We start from the raw sequence: 13,334 nt of genomic DNA, 5'->3' as shown, positions 1-13,334 counted from the left end.
GTATGATTGCATGTATGTATGTATGCATGAATGTATGTATGTACGTATGTTTGTATGTATGTATGTATGTATGTACATATGTACATATGTATATATGTATGCATGCATGTATGTATGTATGGATGCATGCATGCATGTATGCACGCATGTATGTAAGCTTCTGTTAAAAACACTTAATAAAAATGCCCTCTTAAGACATCTAAGCTTCCAATGAAGCTATAGAAAGAAACACTGGGAACTTGAAAATAAAAGAAACTAGTTTAATTAACAAGCACAGCCTATGAGGAAATAACAGATGAGAACTGCATGGATCTGACTGGTTACAATAGTAACACAAATCAACCCTTCATATACACACACAACAGAGAAGAAAAGTCAGGTATCAACTACTTTTTTGTGCATTTTCAGAAGAAGGGTTTCTAACCCGAATTATTAAAATACCAGGTAATTGTATAAACCGTCAACCTCTATTTTGAATTTTTTAACCTTGCATTGTTTTGGCTGAAAAGAAATATTTTTATACATACGCGTGCATACATGATGGCCATCCATTTGTAACCAAGGAAAACCACTACTGACTTTTAGGAACATCATGCATACATACATGCATACAATATGTACTGAGGGATTTGTCTGCCAAATTCACTCACAGGGCATTAACTGGCCTGGGTTGATAATAGAAGATAATGCAGCATTGTTGAACTAAACCTGAAACCATGTAGTTGCAATGTGAGCTTCTTAACTTTACAGTATTACTCTTTTACTTGTTTCAGTCATTTGACTGCGGCCATGCTGGAGCCCCTCCTTTAGTCGAGCTAATCGACCCCAGGACTTATTCTTTGTAAGCCTAGTACTTATTCTATTGGTCTCTTTAGCCGAACCGCTAAGTTACGGGGATGTAAACACACCAGCATCGGTTATCAAGCGATGTTGGGGGGACAAACACAGACACACAAACATATACACACACATATATATATATATACATATATACGACAGGCTTCTTTCAGTTTTCATCTACCAAATCCACTTACAAAGCTTTGGTCTGCCCAAGGCTATAGTAGAAGACACTTGCCAAAGGTGCCACGATAAAAAAAAAAAACCTTGACATTAAATAATAATTTCAAATTCCAAATCCTGCCAAGTACTGTTCAGCAATAATGGTGTCACTTGTACTGGAACTCACTTTTGTCTTGAATAGCTCACATGATGCAGTGATGGCAAACCTGCTGTAGCTCTGCAGCAAATGCCAATTAATGAAGATCTTATAAATTATAATGATCAAACCTTTAATCTCTGAACATAATATTGACTTTTGATAATTATTGCAATATCTGAGTTATTTTAAAAGAATGCTTGTTTTATATCGTTCTGTAAGGTCTCATAAATTAGTCTTTTATATCATCTGCCCATCCTTTTCATGGATCACACATTGAAATATTCAAGAGATATTTTATCCTTCATTTCTTAATAGATCTGTTTGTCATATGATTAAGTTAATTATTTGACATTTGAAAGTCAGCCATTTGAAGGTCAGAGGCATTTAACCATGGATAATCAGCTTTCTGAAAACTAAATGAAAGCAGAAGGAGGTACTTCAGTCGCTCACACTCCCAGGAGAAGTTAGACTCTAAGTGATGTAAAAACACCAGCATTATGTAAAAAAGGAAAATAAAATCCTTGCCAAATTTATTGTGGCTAATTATTGATGCTAATTAATTTCACACATGCAATATCCTTTTAAATTTAAGTATGGTTTGAGTTGTTTGAGATATAATTATTTTGGCCTTGGATGCATTCCATTGACACCATATAAATCCATGTCCTCTTGGATGGGTTGTTGGCACTCTGTCACTTACGATGTCGAGGGTTCCAGGTGATCCGATCAACGGAACAGCCTGCTCATGAAATTAATGTGCAAGTGGCTGAGCACTCCACAGACACGTGTACCCTTAACGTAGTTCTCAGGGATATTCAGCGTGACAGTGTGACAAGGCTGACCCTTTGAATTACAGGCACAACAGAAACAGGAAGTAAGAGTGAGAGAAATTTGTGGTGAAAGAGTACAGCAGGGTTCACCACCATCCCCTGAGAGAGCCTCGTGGAGCTTTTAGGTGTTTTCGCTCAATAAACACTCACAACACCCGGTCTGGGAATCGAAACCGCGATCCTATGACTGCGAGTCCGCTGCCCTAACCACTGGGCCATTGCGCCTCCACTCTTGGATGGGTATATAGTAGAAAAAAGACTTATTTGTCATCACTTTCAATATTTTATCAGTGCTGGCAGAATCATTAGGATGCTGAGCAAAATGCTTAGCAGCATTTCATGTCTCTATGTTCTGAGTTCAAATCTCACCAAGGTCAACTTTGCCTTTCACCTTTATGGGGGTCGATGAAATAATTACTAGCTGAATACTGGAGGTCAATGTAATTGACTTACTCCCCTGACCTTGCTTGCCTTGCACAAAAATTTGAAATCAATATTTTTTCTTTTTTATTAAGTGGCTTTTCCTGTTGTAGAGTACATGTGAGGGTTCCGTAATTTCTTGCTGAACAAACTTCACACATCATTTGTTTATAGTGGTCAAATGTTCATACTAGATTTTCAACTCACTCCCTCCATCCATCAAATCCAACATTACTGGCACAGAGGTGCACAGTGTGCCACACATCAGATGTTGATGTAATTTCAGAGCAGTGTTTTGCTCAAAAACACAACACACCGCCTGGCCCAAGAATTGAAACCTTGATCTTGTGATCATGAATGCAACACACTAACCACTAGGACACACACCCTTACTATCATAATAAGTCATTATAACACAGTAAATATATTTTTTACACACATTTCTCTTAAAAGAACTCAATAATTCTCCTTCCAGCATTGTTAACTACCTGCAGTCACTGATGCTAATAAACGAGTTCCTATGTGGTTGTTTGACATGTTAACATGAAGTCAATGTGCTGAATGAACATTTGAAGAATCCTAATTACAAGTCTGTGAAGTATTGCCATCTAATACTCTCTTACCATAGGCAGCATTGGTACAAAATTAAAACAGTGAGCAGTATTAGAAATCCTCCACCACTGCATCGAAATAAAAAGAAATACAAAAGAAAAGAAAAAAAACTTGTTTCCTTTCTGGTTGAAGTATTATGACTGTAGCAGAGTTACTCAAACGTGTTTGTTGTGGATCTAGAAGTAGAAAGATTCCTATCTACATTTTATTGGATGTATTTTGGAAATGTAATCTCATAAAAAGGATTCTTTTACTGCTGTGTTAGAGCCACAATCTGCCAAAGCTGAAGATAGCAAGGTAGAGGGAAACAAAAGAGCAAAAACAGAGAAGAGAAAGGAAATAAGTAATAAGCGATGATTAATAGAGCAGAGGGTGAGAAGTGAAAGAGAAAGACTAGAGGGGGGAAAAAAAAACAGTATAGAGAAGAATTAGAATTATGTGTTCATGGTATGAGTAACCAACACAAGTTGTATTGCATTTCAAAGAGGCAGAGTAGGTACTGTAGATAGCAAGGACCTTCTTTGAGAATACCTTTAAGAGATCTTTAATAAGGGAAGTTTTGGCAATTTCTTAAAGACCTCATAAAAAAAGGATTCCTTTTAAGAAGGCTTTTGATATTTTACAGCACTCATTGCTCCTTTTTGAAATGCAATGTAACTTGAATTAGGTGTTTAAGAAGTATGTACTTTATAGTATATAGTAAGGAGTACATATACACTGTACAGCATATATTAAGTGTATATATTTTAGAAGAAGTATGTAAACAATTAAAGCACTACCAAAAGAGCTTGAACTCAAAATTAGTAAAGTTAGCACAGAATGTAGCAATGCTTTAATGCTGCACTGGAAACTGTGTTGCGGTTAGAGAGAGGGAAGATGTGGTACGAGAACAAACCACAGAGTGGCTGAGTCTGAGACCTGCAAAATCCTGTGGAATTTCCCTGTTCAGATGGACTAGGTGCTTGAGTACAACAAGCTGGACCTAGTGATGGTAGACAATGTGAACCACATGTGTTCTATAATTGATGTTGTGTGCTCCTTTGACCCACAAATAGTTAAGAAGGAAGGCAAAAACAGAAAGACATATGTAATCCCCTTAAATATGAGACAACCTGACAGTGGAAAATAAAAATGGTGAAGATAGTACCAATAATTGTTGAGTCCTCGGGAACAGTATCAGAAGGCGTCAAGAGGAATATAGAAGAAAAGGGAATAGAGTTCCTAGTAGAGCTGTTGCAAAATGTTTGTTCTTTAGAATGGCTAGAATCATCAGGAAAGTATTAGATAGTTGAAAAGAATAGTTGAACAGATAGTATGGTACCTAAGGCTACAGGTAGCAAGACCACCATGCATGCAAGACTCCAGAAGTTACAACAAAACCTGAGATAAAAGAAAAATAATAATAGTAATAATCCTTTTTATTAATGGCACAAAGCTTAAGATTTAGAGGGAAAAGATTAGTTGATTTCGTTGGCTCCAATGCTTGACTGGAACTTATTTCAATGACCACAAAAGGACGAAAGGCAAAGTTGATCTTGGTGGAATTTGAATGAGAATATCTGAAATAAACTCGACTGCTCTCACAAACAAGAATACTAAAAATGAACCTGACCACTCTATTAAATTAAGTAAGAAAACTGGAAAAATAATCCAGAATTCTTGTCCGGAACCAGATCGATCCCAAAATCTAATCAGTTCATGTCAGTCACGAAGCCAAACATTCCTGAAAGTTTCTTCTGAATCTCTCCAGCAGTTCTTGAAATATCTTGTCCAGGGACAAACAAAGAAATGTGACTGAAAACAATACCTCCGCCTTTGCTAAGGTGGAGGTAATAATAATAATAAGTGGGGGAGCATCATAGCCATGTGTTGAGAGGAATTCTTTGGGGTTTGAATAATTCACCTTTGGAATCATGGGTGTTTTGCTCAACATCCCTAAACAAACCTTATTCAGGGACCTTTTGAGTAGAATGGGCTACTTGACCTGAAGAAAATTCTAACTGGGCCCCACCTGCGAGGTTATGCGGTGTTTATCTTGATATGAGATCACCATGTCGCGCACATATGGTTGTGATGCATGTGCCTGGTGTACCCTTATCAGACGGGTAGTCATGATGGGTATAAAGGGCTTCGTATATTTTACCCCAGTGTCACTTTGATGGCATGCACTGCTCTCTCACTCAATAATAATAATAATAATAATAATAATAATAATAATAATAATAATAATAACAATAATAATAATAATAATAATAATAACAACAATAATAATAATAATAATAATAATAATAATAATAATAATAATAATAATCCTTTCTACTGTTGGCACAAGGCTTGAAATTTAGGCAAGGGGGATAGTCAATTATATTGACCCCAGTGTTCAGCTGGTAATTATTTTATTGACCCTGAAAAGATGAAAGAGAAAGTCGACCTTGGCAGAATGTAAATAATAATAATAATAATAATGATAAGTATCTCAACAGGCATGATAGAGCTGCACAATATATTCACTGGGTAATATGCAAAAACCTGGACTTGCCCCATGATAAAAACTGGTGGGAACACAAACCACCCCCAGTACTTGAAAATGATCACATTGCACTCCTCTGGAACTTCACCATTCAAACTGACAGAAAGATAGACGCAAATAGGCCAGACATCATACTGAAAGACTTCAGACAAAAATCATGCCTCCTCATTGATATGACTGTCCCAATCGATATAAACGTATCTGTCAAGACCTACCAAAAACTGAGCAAATATAAAGATCTTGAAATAGAAATTAGCAAAATGTGGAATCTGAAGACGAAGACAATACCTATTGTCATAGGTGCCCTGGGAATGACAGCAAAACGGGCTGATTACTACCAATCTCAGATACCAGGAAACCCCAAAATGGCTGAAGTTCAAAAGATAGTGCTCATGGGAACTGCCCATATCCTACGTAAAATACTGTCTATGTGATTTCAAATTTTAAAGCAAACACATAATTTTCTTATGGTTTCTTAAACATTCACTTGAACAAAACTGTACAAATCCAAATATATGGTACCCTAGGCATAACACCTACATGAACTTCTAACTTGTTGTCTCTTGAGGTCTCTGGGTGAGACTTGGATCCAACTTGTACAAATGCAAAACAAAAGTCAAACATAAAATAATAATAATAATAGTAATAATAATAATAATAATAAGTAGTAAAATTAGTAGTAATGGTTTCTGATTTTGGCACAAGACTGGCAATCTACAGGTGAGTGAGTGAGATTAATCAATACTGCTGATCCCAGGGCATGACTGGTATTTTATTTTAACAAACTTGGAACGATGAAAGAAAGAAATTGACTATGCTAGGATTTGAATTCAGAATGAAAAGATGAGGATGGGTAGGAGGAGGAAGAAGAAGAAGAAGAAATTTTCTAATGGAAGCACAAAGCCTAAAATTCAGTGTGTGTGGGGTGTGGGCCAGGGATAGTTGATTATATCAAAATCTTTTCCTCATCTTTTACTTATTTTATCAATCTGAGAAGGATGAAAGGCAAAGTTGATCTCAATGCAAAGCAATTTTTTTCAGTATTCCAACGATTCTACTAACTTGCCAAGCTGGTGAGGATGGAGGATGGATGGATGGATGGATGAAGGGATGGATGGATGGATGGATGAATGATGACGATGGTGATGATGGTGATGGTGATGATGATGGTGATGATGGTGATGATAATGATGATGATGATGATGATGATGATGATGATGATGGTGATAATGATGGTGATGATGGTGATAATGATGGTGATGGTCATGATGATGATGATGATGATGGTAGTGGTGGTGGTGATGATGATGATAGTGGTGGTTGATGGTGGTAGTGATGACAACGATGATGGTAATGATGATGGTGATAATAATAATGGTGGTGATGACTTCTTTTAGTGATAATAATAATAAGAAAAATAACAATAACAATAATAATAAGCCAAAAAAGAAAAAGATTGTAATCGGAAGATAATAGCAAAGGAGTGTGAAAGGGGAGAGGTGGGAGAACTAATAGATAAAGGGAGAGGATTAACAGAGGAGAAGGAAGAAAATAACATGTATTTATAGCATGAGTAACCAACCAATACAATGCAAGAAGAAGGAGTTGGCACTATAGGTATCAAGAACTTCCTTTAAAGAATCCTGTAACAAAAAAGAAAGAAAGAAAGGAAGGAAGAAAGAAAGAAAGAAAGAAAGAAAGGAAAGAAGTACCTGAAGCAAGAGATCTTTGTTAATCACAAATGATTCTTTGAACAAAGGAAAGCAGTTTAACTCCAATTGAAAATGATTTTACTACCATTTAGGAAAAAAAAAAAAAAAAAAAGCCAAAAACCAAAACAAAATTATAAAGATATGAATGCAGTGCCAACAGCAAGAGAAATAGAAGAATTTTTAGGAGCTGTATGGACAATGAAAGGGTTGCCATGGATAAGAGTGTTCCAAAGTGCAGTAGTTGAACACTCTTGTGAAGCGATAAAAACAGATGTGCCTCAGAAACTACAATAAATGAACTGCTAAGCATTTGAGAATGATAAAATTTTAAACATCAGGTTAAAACATCTAACAGATACACATAAACCAATTGCAGAAATATCTAATGAAAAAGAAAAAAGGCATTGAGATTAGTTCAAACATCTGTAACATATTTGACGTGTGTAAAGGATGAATCCACTGCTTCATGCCATAGAGAAGAATTCTTGCTTTAGGGGAAAAGGTATTGAAAAACATCAATTATTGTTATTATTATTATTATCATTATTTTCATTATCTTCTTCTTTCAATTCTGTTTCCATTTCTTGCCGAGTGTCTTCTTGACACCTAGGGCAGAGAAACGCACTGTATACGTTGGTAGGTCATTAAAATAAACACACCAGATAGTCCATTTACAAGGTCGTGTGATAGAGAAAAAGGGGAAGGAAGACAGAGAGAAAAAATAAAAAATAAGTAATCAAAAAAATGAAGGGGAAAAATGGAGACATAATAACTATTATTATTATTATTATTATTATTATTATTATTATTATCATTATTTTCATTATCTTCTTTCAGTTCTGTTTCCATTTCTTGCCAAGTGTCTTCCTGACACCTAGGGCAGAGAAACGCACTGTATACGTTGGTAGGTCGTTAAAATAAACACACCAGATTGTCCATTTATGAGGTCATGTGACAGAGAAAAAGGGGAAGGAAGACAGAAATAAAAAATAAAAAATAGAAAATAAATAAGTAATCAAAAAATATAAAGGGGAAAAATGGAGACATAATAACTATTATTATTATTATTATTATTATTATTATTATTATTATTACTATTATTAGGGTGCTGAATTGACATAATTGTAAGGTTTCCAGACAAAATGTCTTGCAGTATTTTTTCCAGCTATTTGCATTGAGAGTTAAAATTCTGCTGAGCTGAACCTTGCTTTTCGTTACCTCTAGATTCAATAAATTAAGGTACCAATCAGGTTTGAGTTAATCAACTATCAAATAACCTTTGAAATTGTTGGCCTTGGGCCCAAATTAGAAACAGTATTTGTTGGCACCCCGTCGCTTACGACGTCAAGGGTTCCAGTTGATCTAATCAACAGAACAGCCTGCTCGTGAAATTAACGTGCAAGTGGCTGAGCACTCCACAGACATGTGTACCCTTAACGTAGTTCTCGGGGATATTCAGCGTGACACAGTGTGACAAGGCTGACCCTTTGAATTACAGGCAAAACAAAAACAGGAAGTAAGAGTGAGAGAAAGTTGTGGTGAAAGAGTACAGCAGGGTTCGCCACCATCCCCTGCCGGAGCCTTGTGGAACTTTAGGTGTTTTCACTCAATAAACACTCACAACGCCCAGTCTGGGAATCGAAACCGCGATCCTATGATCGCGAGTCTGCTGCCCTAACCACTGGGCCATTGCACCTCCACAGAAACAGTATTATACAATGCTAATTAATTCTTGCTTATAAGGTTGTCCTCTAAGTTATATCAATCCATGTGAGCAAAGAAAAAACAATGGTGGTGATTAGATGCTGCTTCTTCAAAGATATGCATATTTAAGAAGAAAATTTAACTTGAAAAATGGGCAAAATCTAGTGACAGGAAGATTATCCGTCTGTAAAATAATACCACGATAATTATTTGTCTGACCCATGTTAGCTTGGAACAACAACTATAAAATGAACCAATTAACATAAGGTTACAGATATCTTATTCAATCCCTTAAAAAATTTTAATTATATAATTATATTAAAAATTTATTGAAACATTTCATAATAAATATAATCACAATTTGATAAAGACATATAAGATGTACACAATTTTTTTCCATTTTTTTTTATTGTTCATTTTTCCAATAAATTTTATAGCTAATCAATATATTGATCTAAATTAAAAAGGAAAATTTTCAAGTGAGTTTTTGGAACAGGGAGAAAAAAAATTCCTTAGTTGGAAAGGAAAACAGTGCTATGCAACAGACAGAGCTCCAAGAATATTAACCATATGAAAAATGCTATATTTCTATATCTTTCAGTTTTTCTTTGACTGCAATGATCCACATGGAGTATTTTTTTTTATAGATTTTACTGTTTTCCTTTATTGGATATCAAAAATTGTCAATGTCTTTTAGTGGTAGACATTCCAGGTTATTAACTTGACTGCTACTTATTTGATTTCTTGCATAGATACATTTTATTTATTCACAATATATATTCATTCTGCCCTCTGTCTTCATATATACATGCATGCGCATACATAGGAGTTAGATGCAGCCCTACAGCTCATTAGTTTCCTGCCAAACCAGCATGGAAAGTGGATGTTAAATGATGATAATGATGATGAGGAGGAGGAGGAGCCAGATGATACATACATACTTACGACTACAGATTCAAGCCATCAATGGAACTGTAAAGATATGTAAAACTTTCCAAAAATTTTGCACATAAATACATATGCATGCATCTAGACATGAAAATATATACATAAAAACGCATCCATAAAACAAATATACAAATCTGTGCATAAATACATATGCATGCGCCTAGACATGAGAATATAGACATAAAAACGCATCCATAAAACAAACATACAAATCTGCGCATACACTAACACCAAATACTGCACACACACATATGCACAAATACCTAGATGATGTTGATAAAAGTTCCAATGAAGGAACCTTGAATCTATGTTAGAGTCCAGCTCTTTCTCTATTGACAAGAAATACAGAAATGAAACTGATTGATAACATACATACATACTATGGCTGGACTCGAGATCTTGGTGAGAGAATGCATGTCCTGAATTCATACATTACAAATGATCATAATATCAGGAACTAAAGAAATCTGCAAGACCCTCTTAAGATTTAAAGGATGTTGGTTAAAACAAGATACTTTTCCTTCACAACCTTGCTGCCAAGTAGGTGACTGGTCCAAAATTTATTCTAAATAAAGTTAAGAGAGAGAGAGCATACATACATACATACATACATATTTACATGCATGCATGCATATATGCATACATACTGATTTGCATATTACAAATACAATCTGTAAGTGGAACAGTAAAACTATGCGAGACTTTTCTCAGGTTTAAAATATGACATTGCTTTTCTTATTTATATTCCAAAGATGGAGCTTTGTATCTTTGTCAGAAAGTAGCTCCTTCTTCTAAGGAAGAATCTAAATGATTAAATATAGAAGAGACATACATTTGTACATAAGTACACACACACACACACACACACACACACACACACGCGCACACACTATAAAAGTCTGTAAAACTTTCCATAAGCTTGTCATTTATGTATACATGAGCATGTCTAGACATGCAGCTATATGCATGAGTATACATACATAAAATAAGATGCAAGTCTGCACATATACATATATCCATACATACAAATATACCCTGGTGATGTTGTTAAAATTCCAATGAAGGAGTCTTGGATCAAAGTTAGAAACCGGTTCTCTCTCTATTGGCAAGAAGTCTTGAAATAAATCTGAATAATGACAGATAGACATACATGCATACATACATACATACATACATACATACATGCATACAAAAACACATATATACATGCATACATACATACATACATACATACATACATACATACATACACATATATATATAAGGTTGAGGAGGGTATTGGATTTAACCAAACCCAAGAGGATACAGGTAATACCGAGTAAGTGCTGTATACCGATTAGTTTGCCCCAATCGTTGTATGAACAGGATTGGGGATTATAAGTCATGTATTAGCGTGTGTATATGTAAATATATAAAAACAAAAGGATAAAGAGAGCAAAGGTAAGGTTGAAGAATTTTATATATTTACGCACACACACACACACGCACACACACACGCACACACACATATATATATATATATATATATATATATATACATATACACACACATATATAAAGAATAGTAATAAATGGAGCAAAACACATATAATCAATAAGTTCCTTATCAGGAACTTATTGATTATATGCGTTTTGCTCCATTTATTATCATTCTTTATATCTATCGACTCAAATACATCACTTTAACATGGAATTTCTACCCATTGACCAGGTATGATATCCCAGTTTTTGTGTGATTTTTGCTACCCTGGTAACTATTAACATATTTGCATTATCGAAGTTTTTCAACCAAAATAATATTAATATATACATAAATTAATATATATATATATATATATAAATATACACACACATATATATATATTGATAGAAAGGACAACAAAAGAAAGAAAGAAAGAGACCTTGATATGTAAATAGAGGAATTTATCTGTAAATAATGTGACAATTATTTGTTAGCCATGATAAAGACCCATGAGAAGACCCGGCAAGCCAAGTAAGATCGTTGCCAGTGCCCCTGGACTGGTTCTTGTGCGGGTGGCACATGAGATGCACCATTTTGAGCGTGGCCGTTGCCAGTACCGCCTGACTGGCTCCTGTAGGATTTTCGAGCGAGATCGTTGCCAGTGCCCCTGGACTGGCTTGTGCGGGTGGCACATAAAAGACACCATTTCGAGCGTGGCCGTTTTCGTGCGGGTGACACGTAAAAGCACCCACTACACTCTCTGAGTGGTTGGCGTTAGGAAGGGCATCCAGCTGTAGAAACTCTGCCAAATCAGACTGGAGCCTGGTGTTGCCATCCGGTTTCACCAGTCCTCAGTCAAATCGTCCAACCCATGCTAGCATGGAAAGCGGACGTTAAACGATGATGATGATGATGATGATAAAACTCCAAGTTTTGGATGCCGGGGCAGAAACCCATGCTGCCATCTCTTCAGTTATCTGGCCACTGAAAATTGGTCATTTTTATAGCAATTTTCAAAGGCCAGATAACTGAAGAGATGGTGGCGTGGGTTTCCGTCCCAGCATTCGAAACTCAGAGTTTTATCATGGCTACCAAATAATTGTCACATATTATTTACAGATATGTATATATATATATATATATATATATGGGAGAATATACAAAAAATAACAACAGACGAGGACAGGTGGTGTAAATAACAAAAGTATATATTAGTATATATATATATATATATATATATATATATATATATATATATATATAAAGAAAAAGGAGGAAGAGAATTTCGATTATCCTCACGTGGCGAATTGTAATGCGAAAAATATATATACAAAATACAAAAAGGAAAATGTACACAGTTTACATAGTTTTAATATGTTTTAAATGAAAGAGTATTGTGGTTGTCGACTGGTTTCACTTTCACTAATCATAACATTGAAGTTATTGTAACTTCATTTATTCTTAAGAAAATTTTAGTCCATGTTCTTGTACGAATTGTGTGAATGAATGAATTCTAGTCTATATACTTGTATGAAAGTCTGTGAATGAATGACTCAATCTTTAGAAAATACGAAATTGCAATAATTTCAATGTTATGATTTGCGAAAGCGGAACCGGTTGACAACCACAATACTCTTTCATGTAAAATATATTAAAACTATGTAAATTGTTTGCATTTTCCATCCTTTATACACACACACACATATATATATATCATCATCATCATCATCATCGTTTAACGTCCGCCTGTATGTATATACATACATATGAAAGAATGCTGGGGGAAGTTTCCTGTCAAGACATCAATAAAATAGAACCATAACAGACCAGACATAATGATTTGGGAAGAGGAAGGAAATTAAGCACAGTAGTCAAAATCAGTAGCCTGGCAGATGTCAGCACAATGTCAATGGTTATGCCCAGCTGATGAGAAATCTGAAGTCTCTCCATCTGCACA

This window comes from Octopus bimaculoides, chromosome 8 (genome assembly GCF_046866305.1).
Source record: "Octopus bimaculoides isolate indiv1 chromosome 8, ASM4686630v1, whole genome shotgun sequence".
NCBI classification, from domain to species: domain Eukaryota; kingdom Metazoa; phylum Mollusca; class Cephalopoda; order Octopoda; family Octopodidae; genus Octopus; species Octopus bimaculoides.
This window is presented reverse-complemented; position numbering follows the sequence as displayed.